Source organism: Zalophus californianus, chromosome 9 (assembly GCF_009762305.2).
Source record: "Zalophus californianus isolate mZalCal1 chromosome 9, mZalCal1.pri.v2, whole genome shotgun sequence".
NCBI classification, from domain to species: Eukaryota; Metazoa; Chordata; class Mammalia; order Carnivora; family Otariidae; genus Zalophus; species Zalophus californianus.
In genome coordinates, this window is record NC_045603.1 from 111,387,668 (window position 1) to 111,404,277 (window position 16,610).

The 16,610-nt window shown below is 33.2% G+C and overlaps 1 protein-coding gene across 10 annotated transcripts in view; it reads right to left on the reverse strand.

Moving 5' to 3' along the window:
• ZEB1 (zinc finger E-box binding homeobox 1) overlaps nt 1–16,610 on the reverse strand; it is a 188,827-nt gene that overhangs the window by 122,674 nt on the left and 49,543 nt on the right. For 4 of the 10 annotated variants that reach the window (XM_027592423.2, XM_027592422.2, XM_027592420.2 and 1 more), the window contains one exon: nt 5,137–5,279. The exons of the other annotated variants lie outside the window; for them this stretch is intronic. The gene's annotated coding sequence lies outside the window, so the exon portion shown is untranslated. The remainder of the gene's footprint in view (nt 1–5,136; nt 5,280–16,610) is intronic. 10 annotated transcript variants of the gene reach the window in all.

A 16,610-nucleotide genomic window follows, 5' to 3' on the forward strand; every position in this document is an offset into this window, starting at 1 on the left:
GCAATTAACTGCTTTTTTAATACTCTCAAAATAACATTATTCAGTTATTTTCCTGAGTTTTAGTTACTCTCTGAATAAAGGATTTGAAAAGAGAAAAAAGTAGGAGTCAAATTATAATAGATAATTCATTTTTTCTTTAACTCATCTTCAAGAATTTATCACACAGTCTCACACTGTGTTGAGAGGCCATGTTTATGTAACAACTGATAAAGGTTCTAGTCAAAGGGTAGAATGGAAGAAACTAGTAGCAAATTAACTGCCCCCATTTAGGCTGGTCTTCTCAAATTTAATTAATTCAAGGTAAAGCTTTTCCTTCTAAAAACAAGTATAATGTTTTTTTTTAAACAAACTTTAGTTTTTACAAGTATTAAATTTCAAATGAGTGAAGGCAAATAACATATTCTTTGAAATTCAGTTTATCAGTAAAGTGATGATGTTACTTGATCAGTGGTTGTTAACCAAATTTTTTGTTGCAAAGCCCTTCAAGAATAGAATGAAAATTATGTATACTCCTCCCAGCAAAAAACACATACATACAAAATTTTAGTATAATTTCAGGGGATTCACAGACCCTTTAAAGCTCATCCAAACATTATTGGGTAAAAAAGGAGCTACGTTTTAAGGTATTTTGCAGCAGCTTTAAATTTTGGTTTCAGAAATAAGGTTAAAGCCTTTAAACCAAAGGAAGTCAAACTTGAGAATAAAAGTGAAAACCCAAACACAATTCATTAATTTACTCACTGCTGTTAAAGATATTAGCTCACAAAAGCTGAACACCTTACCTATATATAGATGTAGGTGTTAATTTGACAAAATAATTCATACCTTAGACCTTAGAAGTTAGGCAAAGTAAGATTCTTACATAAACCGAGGATATTTCTAGGCATGGAAATGTGTGATTTTCACAGCTCTCAAATGACAATAAGTTGTCTCTTCCCACTCCCCTCCTTTCCAGGTTCAATTCCTTCTTAGAGTGAGGAAGAAAACTATTATATAATATAGGATATATCTGAGATATTTTAGGTGACTGGGGAAAAGTAATACTTTCAAATCCTTAAATTTCTTATCTAAAAATAATTTTTGGATCACTGCAAAAAAACAAACAAAAAAAAAACCATACCTTACCTGTAATTCTTGTTCTCTGAAGGAAATGCAGTAATTATAAACATATCCACACTCTTGGGTACATTCTCCTAAGCATGAATGGATTTGGAATGCGCCATAACTGAAACTGAACTGCTCAACTCCCCAACCGCACTGGCGGCTGGGTCTACCTGCCTGGCTGGTAACGAAGACCTGACAACTGAAGTCATTCACCTCGTGAAGGCAAGTGTTCCCCTTGAGAGGGAGTGTGGAGCTGGTGTAATTACTGTCCTTAGAGAACACGAATTATAAATGGTCTCTTTTCTAGAGGTTAAGAGGGATACATCTACTCCTAAAGAAACTTACATGTTTCAAAACGGTGCTAAAACTGGAACATTAAAAATGTTTTTAAAAAATACGAATGGAAAGCTGTTCTGGAAAAGAAGGCCTCAGGATGAATGAGAGATACTGGTTTAAGAACTGACTGGGTGTCGACTGGGTCAGGGTCCAATGATCAACACCAGAGCACAGAATTACAAGTACTTAAATACTTGCCATGTAAAGTAAGCCTTATCCTGGCATTCAGCAACCTAATATTTTGTGTTAATGCTTGCCAACTCAAGATGATGTGACAGCTGCAGTGGTAACCAGTGGTAGGGAAAATAACTTGAAATAGCCAAGACCCTGAAAACTGCCGAGACTGTCACCAAGGGTGAAATGTTTTTCGTAAGATGTGATACTAGCAATGAGCTGTTAGACAGTTTCTATTTTATATACTCAAGTAACTAATCATTCAAGTCATAGAATTTCATAAACCTTACAGCTTAATGTAATAGTTTAGATTCAAAATGTTTAAATTTGTAAGGACTGAGTCTCTGTGATATAAGCCCATCTTCTGTCTTAAACATCTTAGGGAATTAGGAAGAAATGGGCTATCAGTAGTTCTGGTTTGCATACTGATTTTGGGCGGGGGGGGGGGTTGGGTTATCAAAATCCTCTCAGGAGGAAGAGATTCTCTATGCTCTAGTCCTACAACTATCTAGGAAGTCTGATGATGTCTTCCACTCTGTTAAAACCGGGCAGGATTGCCATATAAAATACAGGACTCCCAGTTAAATCTGTATTTCAAATAAATAATTTTTTCTCAGTATGTCCCAAGTATAACATGAGTCACAATTACACTAAACAATTACTTGTTATTTACTTGAAATTCAAATTAAACTGGGCATGCTGTTTTGTTTTTGTTCTTGATTTTTCGTGTTCTGTTAAATCTGGAAACTCTAAACTAGGGGAGCTTACAGTTACCCAGTGGAATTCACCATGGATGATGCTAAAATGGGAGCCCCACCCTTGGTGTAGATCTGTACTGTCTAATACAGTAGCTACTGCCATGTGTGGCTTTTGAGCACTAGAAATGTGGCTAGTTCAATACAAAATTTTTGTAAGTGTAAAATATACATCGGATTTTGAGTATTTCATTGAATAAAAATAAAACATCTCATAAATCTTTATACTGATTGCATGTTGAAATAATATTTTAGATACATTAGGTTAATTTAAATGTAATTAAGATTAATTTTGCCTGTTTCTTCCTTTTTTAATGTGGTTACAAAACAAACTTAAAGTTACATATGTAGCTTATATTTGTGGCTTGTACTATATTTTTATTGAACAGTGCTGGTGTAGATGGCTTCAAGGAGAGGGCTGGGCTAGAATTTCCTTGTTCCTTCTCTAAAAAATCAATACTGGTGAACATAGGGCTGCCTCTCTCACCTTCCTTTAGCTATTAGAGTAGATAGGGAGGCATGATCATACCAAAGAAACTAAATTTCTAGTAGGGACTGTTTTCATGAATTAGCTACGACTCTTTAAAAACAAAAACAAAACACGGCATCTAAGTACTAGTGAGACAAATCAGAAACCTGATCTTTGACAAATCATTCTTACATAATTCAAAATAAGAAATAAATATAGGATGTATATGTGTGTATGATTAAGTATATATATGTACACATAAAAATAAAATCTCCCCAGATCCTAGTTCCAATGCCAAGAGATGAATTTCTTAGTGCCAATATGTTGGGTTTTCACTCCTATATATTATCAAAATCAAAGAACAACAGTTTATTCTACTGCCTAATATGAATGGAGGTGATAGAAGTTATTAATAAGAATTGTTAAAAAAAGATCTTATTTTTCATACTCTAGATACAGAAGGCAAGATCTCACTGGTCCCCATTTTATATATTCATTCTACATAACTGATCTGAAATTAGAATACTAGTTCTAACATGGTGAAATAAATTTTTCCTTTTACAAAATGTATTGCCAATACTATTGTAAGAGCTCATTTTTAAAAAGATGGGGGTGGTTTTTTGATTTAAAAAAATCAGCTATAATAATACTTTAGGTACCAAAGAATAATCTATTTAGTTATTCTTATATCCTACCTTACATTTTCAGTTGATGTGACTTTTAATTCAATTTTTTTTTCTCAACTGGCTCAAAGAGTTAATGCCTTCATCTAGTCTGTCCCATGCTATTATAAAGTTAAAAATATTTAACATGCTCTCACAAATAAAAATTCAAAAGAATTATATATAGAGAGAGATTATCTCCAAATACTCAGTGATCTCTATGTCTTCACTGTATAACCTATATCATATCTACTTTGAAGATTTAAAAAATCTTTTAAAGTTGCCTACAGTTACAATAAGCAGGACTAGTTCTAATTCCTCAACTATTTTCATAAAAAATAGTAACCTGGTTCTCAAGGTTCTTTCAAAAAAGGTTTCAGCTGCATTTTTTCCCATTCTAACAGCAAATACACAGGGTTTTTTTCCTCCTTAATATCTTTTATTATACAGATATAGGAAGAACAAAGATTTTGAAAAGACTATAAAATTTATCATAAACCAAAGACAGGGCTACCAGACAAAAATCAGATTTCTCCCAAATTTAATGTTTCATGAATAGTTCATGTCTTTTAGAACTAAAGTTTCCAAGATCACTTTAAGAGCTTTAAGAAAAGGAAAAAAAGATGAATGAAACTAGATGTGGACCAATTCATTTCTTTAGCAGTGCTTTAAATCCTCATTGTCAATACCGTAGTATCCTGGTGACTATAACATGAATGTTTGGTTAGACATTTAGTCTCTTGGTGGCAGTCCAAATTATTCTTATTTAATGCTAACCTACTTTTAATCTTGATATTTTCAAAATCAACATGCTCCTGTTCTTTTTCATAGTGAATGAATGTTTTTCAAATGACAATTTAATTTAGGATTGGTCTTTTTGGGAGGTGTCAATACATTGTACAATAGAACAATAAGGTTTTCTGATACTAGAGTTTAGAAATAAAGGCGAGACATTATTTATCCTTTATGAGGTTTCCCTCATGGAACCAACAATGTATATTTCTTCATTTCCTAAAGAAAGGAAAAAGCTACCAGGAAAAAAAACTGCTCATTTTAAGTAATTTTTTTCAATTAGGATCTGACATAAGCAATTAAAGATTAAGAAGGTCTTTGCTTCCATACTTTCTGAAGCTTAATACAGATTTTAAAAAATGGTTTAAGGGACTTTCTCTGAAGTAAAGGTAAGAGGCAGCTTCAAAAAGATCACGAAAAGCAACTCTTCAGAGTGGTTTATATCACTTTAAGCTATTAAGTCACAAGACTGCTTAAACACTGTCACTGCTTCAAAATTCTTGAATGTAAATATCAAGACATCCAAGAAGAGTTCTTGATGAGGGATCAACCACAGCAGTTATTAAACTGATTTAAACGCAGGCTGAACTGGAAGACAAGTTTTACTATAATTGGGAATTTTTTTAAACAAACACCCGTACATCTCTAGGACATGCTTCACTTCTAAACAAGGAAAACCATCTCTTGATGAATGTGTTCAGTGATGTCTTGCCGACAAGTGGCTGCCTAGGCCATCCTTCTATGAGGAAATCTGATGGCCTCAAACCCTCAATGGAGCATTCCAAAACCAGACCTGCATTAGGAGCTTGGGCCCATGAGTGTGCACTCACTACACAGTGCTTACCTTTAGAGAACAAGGTGGTTGACACAAACTGATCAAGTTCTCACACCCCACACCTCCAAGAATACTGAAAAAGATCTGCAGATCTTTCTTGGTGCAGGAGGGACCTCTTTTTAATCTTCTTGTGGTGGAAGTTAAAGATTTTCCTGAAGGAGGAGAGAAGAGTAAAATATTATACTGAGATCATACCATCTGCTTCAAGTCTATCTACCTATATATTATAGAATGTAGGTTCTGAAAAAAAGAAATTAGATAAAATCATGAGTATTCCATAACCACATTCTCTTCTTTCAAAAAAAGAGTATCTTCCCTAAAGAATACTGCATACTCCAAACACTACTCCATAAACCCAAAACTTCAAGTGGCTAGTTTAAACTTCTACCCCAGCACTGAATTATCAGTTGGGAAGTTGAGAAAAATACAGAGAAATCCTGGGTTGTCAAATGATCATACTTGTAAATTCCATTAGAAAAATCAGTAAAGCTAAATTCATTGAAGAACTACTAGCATGTAAGCCTTCCAGAGGAAAAGGGTTTTGACTTTTTTTTTTTAACACTGAAGAGCCTTAAATAGTTCCTAAAACATAGTAAGCACTAAAAAAATTTGAATGAAAGAATATTAACCTGTTAGTCAATATTCTCAAGGTCAATACTTGCATAAAATAAAACAATTAGAAGTCTACAAATATTCTGAGGAGTCTGAAGCGTGTTATATAAAAATATTAGTAATATAAACCTCTAATTACATATTAAGAATATCGTGTTTTTAAAATGCTGTACCTTAACATATTTATGAGAAAATGCTATAAATCTATTATTACAACCCAAATCCTAAGAGGAAATGGAATACTTTGTTCAGATCAGGAAATCATATACTGTATCTTAAAAATAATATTACCAAATATCAAATAAAATAAGCTTAATACAGATAAGAACATGCTTTCTTAATACATTAGTATTATTTTTCATCTTTTGAAGATACTATACTATATAAGCCAAGTGATAATATGATTATCTATAATTCTGCCTAAGTAAAGCAAATCATAATATTAAAGTGAAATCAGAAGATGCCATTCTATCAATATATTTATGTATATTTTAAATATGTACAGTTTTTTCCATCTCAAAAAACACAAAATTTAAACAAGAAATGCTGAGCACTATTCATTTATTTCTTTTTCTGTTACTTATAGACTGTTACTGAAAACAGACTGATTTCCTTCAAGTGTTTTCTAGCCCTTTTCAAATTTGATAAATTAGGGAGAAAAAGAAGAAATGCTAAAATCAGTAACAGATTAATCAATGATATTGATGAAGGACTGAATATGTATATGTTTTTTAATCCAAAATGCAAGGTCACTAAAATCAGAAGAAATAACTATTATATAGTAAGTACTTGCTTCCATTTGACCCCAAATTTCACAAATGTGGAATTGGTCCTCAAAACAAACTGGACAGCCCATATGGGGCATTTCATTTTAGGGAACAGGCAGTCATAATGTGCAGCCAAAACCACAATTAAAAAAATAAGTAGTAAATCTAGGATTATGCTTACCCTGTATCATTAAAACAATGCTTTAGCTAACAGATTATACCTTAATTATAGTAATAAAAGGCTTTTCGCATTTCACAAATAATTCAACTGAATATCTTGTATCAGGGAATCAATTAAGTTTAAGTGTGAAAAAAGGAAATTTTAAAATAAAATGTGAGGAGCTCACTTAGTCTAAAACAATTCTCTCATTTGGGACATTTTGTAAGCCTTTGAAACTAACTTTGTGGGGAAGAGATGAAAAGAGTTACCAAGAACTAAGTGTAACAGTATGCCAAAAGGAGCTTAGGAGAGGTAAAGGAAAACACTAGGTTGGAAATTTTGCTAAAAGGAAAAGATTTGGCTAGCTAGTTGAATCTCCTCTGTACCCAGGAGGAAAATAGGACACCCAAAATAGAGGCACTAAGAACTCCTTTAAAATCCTTATTCACACTGTTGAAGAATGAATCTTTTGTCTTATTTCTACTAGCAGGAGGGATGAAGTCTAAGTTTATCACATTCAGAGATTTAGTGTTCAATTTTTAATTTCACTTGCAAGTATACATTAAGCTATACTAACAACTACTTTAGGTTCCTTAAAAAATTGCCCTGAGCAGCCTACTTTCTCTTCTTCATCTGGACCAATGTTTCTCATACTGCCTATAGTAAAGAACTGTTTTTAAATTTTTTTTTTCAAATTTATACTAAATTCTAGTTAGTAACCTATAGTGTAATATTGATTTCAGGAGTAGAATTTAGTGATTCATCAGTTGCATGTAACACCCAGTGCTCATCACAACAAGTGCCCTCCTTAATATCCATCACCCATTTTGCCCACCCCTCACACACCTCCCCTCCAGCAACCCTCAGTTTGTTCTCTATTGTTAAGAGTCTCTATGGTTTGCTTCCCTCTCTTTTTTTCTCCTTCCCCTACGTTCATCTGTTTTGTTTCTTAAATTCCACATATGAGTGAAATCACATGGCATTTGTAGTAAAGAACTGTTTTTATTCCCACTGGGGACCCATACTCATGGACTACTATTGCTTTAAACTAATATTCAGCTTATACTACATAGAACTCTACAGGCAGCTTCATTAATAACTAGATCAGTTCAATGAGATAAGGTAGGTGATATGCTTGGATGACAAACAACTATCACATTGCTATAAAAGTTTCTAAACAAGTATGAAATTGAGAGTAAGCATTTAGTCATAGACCGGTATAACCAGCACTAGTTTGCAGCCCATATCTTACGGAGTGCTGATCTAAGTTACAAGTATAGGGTCTTACGACACTTCCTCCTTATACTTTTTCACTAAATTCACTTTTGAGTTTTAATTCATTTGTGCCCTTAGAAATTACTAATAATCATATGACTTGTTGCAGTACATTCCTTTTATCAGTTCCATAGAACTATACAATAGAATTTTTTGCAATGGTAGAAATGTTCTATAATCTCCTCTGTCTAAATGGTAAACATTAGCTGTGTGTGCTATTGAGCATTTGAAATGTGGCTAGTGTGACTGAGGAACTGAGTTTTTAATTTTATTTAATTTAAATTAATTTAAATGAAAATTGCCACATCAGGCTACTGGGTACCATATTGAGTAGCACAGTGCTGGAGTGGTGTATTATTTTCACTTGATCTTTTAATCAGCATTTAAAAAAAAATCACCCATTTCCTTCTATCCTAACAGATATTTTAATTGTGAATATCACTTTCCTTATGTACATACAGGTATTTACATACTTGTAATCATGTCATATAAACTTATTTATTTTCACCTAACATTTCTCCATATTTCTAGAACTGCACTGTCCAATACCATGGCTACTAGCCTTACGTGAGTATTTCAGTATAAATAATGTTAAATAAAACTTAAAATTCAGTTCCTCTGTTGCCCTTGCCACATTTCATATGTTCAGTAGCTACATGTGGCTAATGGATACCATACTGGACAGTGCAAATTATAGAACTTTTCATCAACACAGAAAGTTCTATTGGACAATTGTTCTAGAATCTTCAAAAATAATTATTTAAAGACAACATGATATTTTACATAGATGTTCTATAATTAGTCTCTAAGCATTTTTTTCTATATCTATGTCTTTTAATTACCACAATATTTATTTCCTAAATTCCTATGAGTGAAATATCTGAACATTACTGTGACTCTCAGCAGATACTCCTGGTATTACCTTCCAAAAGAGTTTGGTATCACTGTTTATCTTGCCAATATTAGATTTCTTTTTAAAGAATTTAGTTCCTTTAATACAATGAAAAAACCGTGGAAAGTCATTTTACTTGTAACTTTGTGATAAGTATAAAGTAGATATTTTCCCTTGCATTTATTATTCATATTCATTTTCATATTCTTAAATCTGTCATATTTTTTCTCATTTATATATTAGAATCGTGATGTCTAAATTAGCATATTCTGCAATAATATAAAATTGTTAAAGTTATTATCATTTCTTTGTAACTTTTGATGCAGAGATTTCCTACAATCTCCTGTGATCCTTTTAATTATTTCAGTCAAACAACTTTTTTAGATATTCAAGTACATCTTTACACCTTGGAGAGTTACACTAATGCATCAAATATGAGACGTAAAGGTATTTTCTATGCTTTTTCTTTTTAAATTCCTATGGTTATATGAAGTATGGATGAATTTTTTTTTGTCTAATCAGTTTTGCAGTTACACCACTGAAGACTACTATTTAATACTATTGAGTAAAGATCCTTTAAGTGGCCTCTCCTATAGGAAAGAATATTTTATCATATATTCAGTTATTATATGTAGATGGGACTAATTTTGGATTCCTAATACGCTGCAGTGATCCATGTTTTACAAAATGGAAGAAAGGTTTAATCTTCAGAATTTCCTTAAGAAAGCAACTGTATTAATTCAGGAAAGTGTATGAGTAGGAGGAGGGCATGGGTGTGGATAGTAACATTTGCTCAAAGACCAAGAAAAAAATCTGCTGGTTCTGTCACCTACTCAAGAGTTGCTAAACTTACAAACTGCTACATAAGTTTTGGAAACTAGTTAAAAAGGAGCTGATTTCACATCAGTATTGGCACTGGCAAAAATCAGGATGGCATGCAAGCAGAAGCAAGAAACATGAGGTGCATTAGTCAAGCACAGAAATCTCATCCTGTAAGTCACAGGATGACAGGCATTTCTCTTAACTCTCACTGACCAGGAAGTCAGGGTCAAGAAAAGTTTATATTTAAATTGCCAAGGGGCAGAGAGGTCTCTTGTAGTATCTGGGCTACATATCTATTCCTGCATCACTCCACTGTTTTAGACACTGTTGCTTTAAAAAGTTTCTGATACATAGTAAGGGTGAGACTTCCCCTCATTGTAGAATCACTATAAAATAAATCACTTGGCGAGGGGTGCCTGGGTGGCACAGTCAGTTAAGCTTCTGACTCTTGATTTCAGCTCAGGTCATGATCTCAAGAGTCCTGAGATCGAGACCCATGTGGGGCTCAGTGGGGAGTCAGCTGGAGATTCTCTCTCCCTCTCCTTCTGCCTCTCCCATTTGTGCTCCCTCTCGAAATAAGTAAATCTTAAAAAATTAAATCACTAGGAACTTTGAAAGTTAAAAGTAAACCCAGAAATCTCTAAATTACTTAGACAATTTGCCAAAATTCTCATGATTCAGAAAGTTTCTCTCCATTTACATGATCTTAAAATATTTTCAAATATGTTAATGGTTTCTTTCTAAAAGTCTAACATCTTTCTCAAATTTATTGCTAGGTATTATATTTTGATTTGTTACAATTCTGAGTTGGGTCTTTTCCCATTATTTCCATTATTACCAATGTAAAGATACATTGTATTCTGTACTTCATTAAATTTTTATTTTTCATAAATGGTTTTAAACCTGACTGCCATAGACTTTCCTAATCAATCATGTCATCTAAAAATGAAATATTTTGGTTTTATTTCTTCTTCTTCTTCAGGTTTTGTCCATTGACAATGTTAAATAAAAATGGAGTTAGTGGTAATTACTGAATAAAATAATAAAAATGGTGATTGTTTCATTCTTGAATTTATGATTATAGCAATATAAAATCATCCCCACCTATGCTCCTACTCTGCTAGGTGATACTGTTTAGCTTACTGACTTAATGAAGTTTCCTATTCCTTGAAGCTCAACTTATCATCCATAACTTAGCACAAAACAGTACATCTGACCAAGGAGAACCAGGAAAAGGTCCCAACCCCAATCTGATCAAAACTGAATATGTTGACGATACAAAGTTATTCTAATACTGACAGTATTCATGAAAATCACATAAGAAATACTTTTATTCTATAAAAATCCTAAAATTACATGGGTACTTAAGTGCTATGTACTCCTATCTAAAGTTACTCTTGGATATTAAACTAGGCATTTAAGAGATATCCAAGCACCAGGTTTCTTTCTAGGATGAACTATGTCAGGGAAATCCAAAAGCCATGGTTTATGAGAGAAATTTCTTCTTTATAGAATCTCTTCTTTATAGAGGAATTTCTTCTTTATTTCCACTAATAAATGTGGAAGGAGTGGCAGATTAAAAATTCATTATCTTGCAAACCCTAATGATTGAACTGATTCAGAGAACAATCAGCAAGAGACAATGAAAGGAGAGGTTGATGGAAACCTCTCACTGGAGAGACTGGACTGTCACCAGACCAATTTCAGCATCACTAAGAGCATGACAAGTAGACATTATATGCTCCCTGATGTGATACAGTGTGAAGGAGAAGTCCCGTGTATGAAGTATTCCTGTCCACCCTCCCCCCCCACCAAAATAAAAGCTGAACCTGAATCTAATTAAGTATTTTGAGCTACCTTCTAATTTGCAGGTAATTTAGAGGTTAGAGAAATAAGTTAACTGGGGAGGCTGACAGAAAAATCCAGAATGGGAATATGACATGGGAGAGCTTACTCAGTTTCTTTATTAAGTCACGAACAGGAAGGAAAGAAAGGAAGAGAAGGAGGAGAGAAGAAAAGAGGAGAGGGAGGTAAACAGAAAGAGGAGAAGAACAGACATTTTAATTACAGAAGGAAGAGTCCTAGCAACCAAACGCTATATGGACCTTGTGTGCAATCTGCATGAACAACCCAAACGGTACATGACATTTTTGAATCAAAAGTGGAGGAAACTGAATAGGGAGATAATGTCAGGTGATAAATAATTATTGTTAATTTTGTTTGATGTCATAAAGGTGTTCTATTTATATAAGAAAAATGTCTTTTTTTAAGAAAAAAATGCATACTGAAGAATGTAGGAATAAAAAGAGTTAAAATAAGAGTTAAATTTGGGCCATAGACAGAAGGCATTTATTACACTAGTCTCTCTTTTGTATATGTTTGAAATTTTTTACAGTAAGTTTTTAAAATCCAGGCCCTAGGAACATCACTAATAAGCCAAATATATTCTAGTGAAAGTAAAAATGGAACTGTTATTTACTACCCTACTGCATACCAAACATTCACAATCCACACAAAGCAAGAATGCAAAAGATATGACTGTCCTGCGACTGGCAACAGATACACCCACGTTTTACAAGATTCACTTTAAAATTAATTTTTTCCCATTTGCCTTTCTGCAAAACCTCCACCTGCATCATCCAAACCTTCCACTTTTCCTTTGCATCTCAAATAACCTACTTGAGCCCTCCTCTACTTCCTCTCAGCCAGAATTCTCCCAGACATAGCCCATACCTGTTCTACTCATTTTCTAGGTCCTCATCCACTCTTAAAGCAATTGTAGTCAGCCTTATGCCCCCACCACCTCACTGAATCATCAAATGGTCTTCTAGCTGTAAGATGCAATGAATGCTTTCTAGACTTTGCCTTACTTGGCCTACAAACCACTTTGAACACTAGCCGTGTGACCTTGGGAAAGTCACTCAGCCTCTCTGAATCTGTTTCCTCATCAGTAAAAGAGAGATCATAGCATATTTCTGACATAACTGTTGAGAGATTAATAAAATACCATGTAAAGAAAAAAGAATCCACTGTTAAACACAAAAGGCATTCAACCAAGATTAAGTTCTAACTCACTGAATTTGTTTTCCTGGGTTCCTCACAACCAGGAAGGGTTTGCCTTGGCTAATACTAGCATTTTAGTCTCCACAAAGGGTCATTTCCCAGGCAATTCATTCAGCCATTAAAAAAAAAATTTTGTCATTTGTAATTTTTTAAAATAATACCTAGTAGATGGTATTACAACAGCACTGTATGGTGACAGAGGGTAGCTACTTTTGAGTTGAGCATAGCATAGTATGACCTTGTTGAATCACTATGCTGGACACTTGAAACTAATGTAACACTGAACATGAACTACACTAAAAAGCAATTAAAATTAAATTAGACTTGCTTATATTGTTACTGTGTATATAAACATCTATACAGAAAAAAATTTTAATTCTAGTCCAACAATAATTTAGGAAACAAAATTTCAGAAAAGATAATTTGTACCCCCAAAACAAACAAAAAGATATTAGTTTGTAGGGCACACTGAATCAACGCAAGGTAAATTATTTTATTTTGATATCTTCCTACCTCCTTCAAATCACAATAAACTCATGCTGCTGCCTTCTTATATTTAATGATACATATTACCTGGGTCTACATTTTCAAAAACTGTTCCAATATTCAAAGGATTCCTTCTTTAACCAACTGATATTCCCTTCTCTGGGACTGACTGGTCTCATCTAAGTAACAGGAGGCAGTGTGTTACAGCCTCGCTGTGCTAAGTATAAAAGCACAGTATTCTACATTTAGTAAGTAGGTACTCAGGTATTCAAGTGAATGACAGATAAAAGTTGAACATCCATAGGAATATTTGAATTTTATGCTTCTCTTAAAAATGTAAATGAATTTCTAATGGGTAAAGTATGTGGCAGAAGTACATTTAAACCTGAAAGATTTCCACGAGTCCTTTATGCACGCAGCCATGCACCTCCATCACAGAGAAGCAGTCCACAGGTGCTCTTCCCCTCATAAAGAGAATTCTACAGCCTAAAATGGGATTGTCTACTTGTCCTCTTATTTTCATAGCAATTAGGTTATTTTTGCTGGTTCTTGACTTTTTACTATATTAATGACTGCTTAATGATGTATAAGAATTTTTTCCACACAACACCAAAGCAAATCCTCCCAAGAAATTTTTTTGTTAATTTTATTTTCTTATAAATTTTAGTTTTCTTTCATATGATTGCTTTAGTATTTCCTCCAAATAACTCATAAATTTAAATGTTATTCTTGTCCCAAAATGTCTGCATTCAATACCTTTGTAACATTTTAACATTTAAAAATGTAGTAGCTCACAATATAGGTGTTCTTAAATCTTCTCTTAAGCTTAAAAAGGTATCAATTTTAATTCTTTGATTTTTATGTGAAAAATTATTTTAATTATGACTACAGTAGCATCTAGTATTCAATAAACATACTAAACAAGTTCTTATGGTAAGTGTGTATGTGTGTATATATATATATATATGTATATATATAACATTTTCCACCCAACATTCACCTGACTCAAAACCAGTCAGGGCATAGACCTCTACAACACTAATAATGTGGTGCTTCAATTAGCAACTCCCAGCTAGTCCTTTCCTCTTTAGCAGCAGTGAATGGTGTTTAGGTGAGTCAGTGAGATCACTTAGTAAAGCAAGCAAATGCGTGTGTGTGTGTGTGTGTGTGTGTGTGTGTGTGTGTGTTTGTGTATACATAAATACTTGTTTTTTTTCTTTTAAAATGCTTTAGTCTTTCTTTTAATGAATTAGTAAAATTAATCTGAGAATTCATGATGCTATAGAACTAGGGAAGTCTTAATGTTGCAAATAGTAGAGTTGGTAATGATTGATGTAGCTATTTAAAACTGGTTTATAAAAAGTGAGTCAATGGCATAAAAAAATAATTTGGTATCTACTGAAAATGTTTACTAGAAAAAAAATGAATCACTTAACAAGGAAATCCAGTTTGAAATTAGGCAGATTAGGGGCACCTGGGTGGCTCAGTCGGCATCTGCCTTTGGCTCAGGTCATGATCCCATAGTCCTGGGAAAAAGCCCCACATCGGGCTCCTTGCTCAGTGGGGAGTCTGCTTCTCCCTCCCTCTCTCTGAGTTCTCTCTCTCTCTCAAATAAATAAATAAAATATTTTAAAAAATGAAATCAGGCAGACTAAAGAAATTTTACATTCCCCTTGTGAACTTTTGGAACAGCACATAATTTATATGAGAATATGTGAGAAGTCCTAAAATAGAATGTAAAAATCAATAATGTATTTTCACTTGAAGGAATCATGTAAAATATTTTATAGTACAGAATTCTTTACTCTGTATATTTGGACATTAAAAAACTTAATGAAGTCTTAGCTCTTTATTTCAATTTAGTGCAATAATTTAGGAGGGATATATACATTATGTGTACACATGGAGGCAAAACACACAAACATATATGTTATATATACATATAACATATATAATGAGGAGACTGAGATGCTATGATGGCCTCACAATTTTAATAGGTTCTATATCTAAGATCCCTCTGTTTATTAGTAGCAGAACAGGAACTAGGTCTTAGATTTTCTGCTTCATATCTAAGTATGCTTTCCATGGTCCTGGTCTTCCTAGGGCCTAAACAGAGTGTTGGCATAATTCTTTTAGGCTACCATGACACTATTACTAGCAAGTGCTAGATAGCTAGTAAGATTTCAGTAGACACCTACTGATTGATCCTATTCAAACTCATTGAGGTCAAGGGAAACCACACTTCTGGTATTCAAAGAATTTTCTCTCAGCATCTTACAATGAAAGAAATAGTTCCACATTACAAACAAAAACAACTAGGTTATGAAGTACTTTAGATTTAATCCAAATATTTAATCTAAAAACAATTCATTAGAGCACTTATTTATTATGATAAATTGAATTAATCCATTTATATTTATAAATAAAATCCCATTTTACATATGCAGACTTGAAAATGTCATAGTAAATTTTACCCTGAAATTGTTTTTCAACAAGAATTACTTAGCAAAAATTATTTCACTCTTACAAACATTTTTTCTAGGATATCAAACTAAAAGATACAGTAAAAATCTACATAAAATATATTTTTTTATGAATTTAAAAATAGTTTCACAAATTATATTTAGAAGTAGTAATGTAATATAGGACTATTTTATGGCAGAAAATTTGTTTTCTAATATAAGCAAAGTAACAAGTTGTGCTACATATGATTGAGTTTACAAATGTTACAAATATATTGTAGACCTATTATAGGAAGAAATCCTTTGCTTAGATTTCTGCAGGAAAAAAATACTTAATATCAACATAGTCACTTCCTTCCCAAACTTACTCTAATCTGGTTTGGGCTTATCTCCCATGGGGTAAATAAGATCTTTGCTACTTCCTTTCTTAGACCAGAAGGATCAGTTCCATGATGCTTGGAATAGACTGAGTTTTGGGTTAAATGCTGAGATAACCTTGGCCCTGGAGTTGGCACTCTATGCAGGCCTTTGGGTGACTGCTGTATTGCTGCTAAAGAGAGCCCAAAACTTGGGTGAGAATTTCACTGAGATTTTGTTTAGCAGTAAAAAAGATAAAAGTTCTTTGAAGTGCAATACCTATATATTTAAAGCAACATTTTGAAATTACTTCAGTTGGGCCCAACTTCATGACTTAGGCAAGACATTCTGACATGAGGAAATTATTTCATTATTGTTATTGCTGTTGTTACCTACAACATATGGGGTCTTAAGCACTTCCTATGGGCCACTGTTCTAGACATTTTATACACATCAAATAATTTTTCTATGAGATATGTACTCTTATTATCCCCATTTTATGGATGAGGAAACTGAAGATCAGAGGAGTTATACAACTTCAAATTGCAAAGTTTGTAAGTGTCAGAGTTATTACTCAAACCCAACCA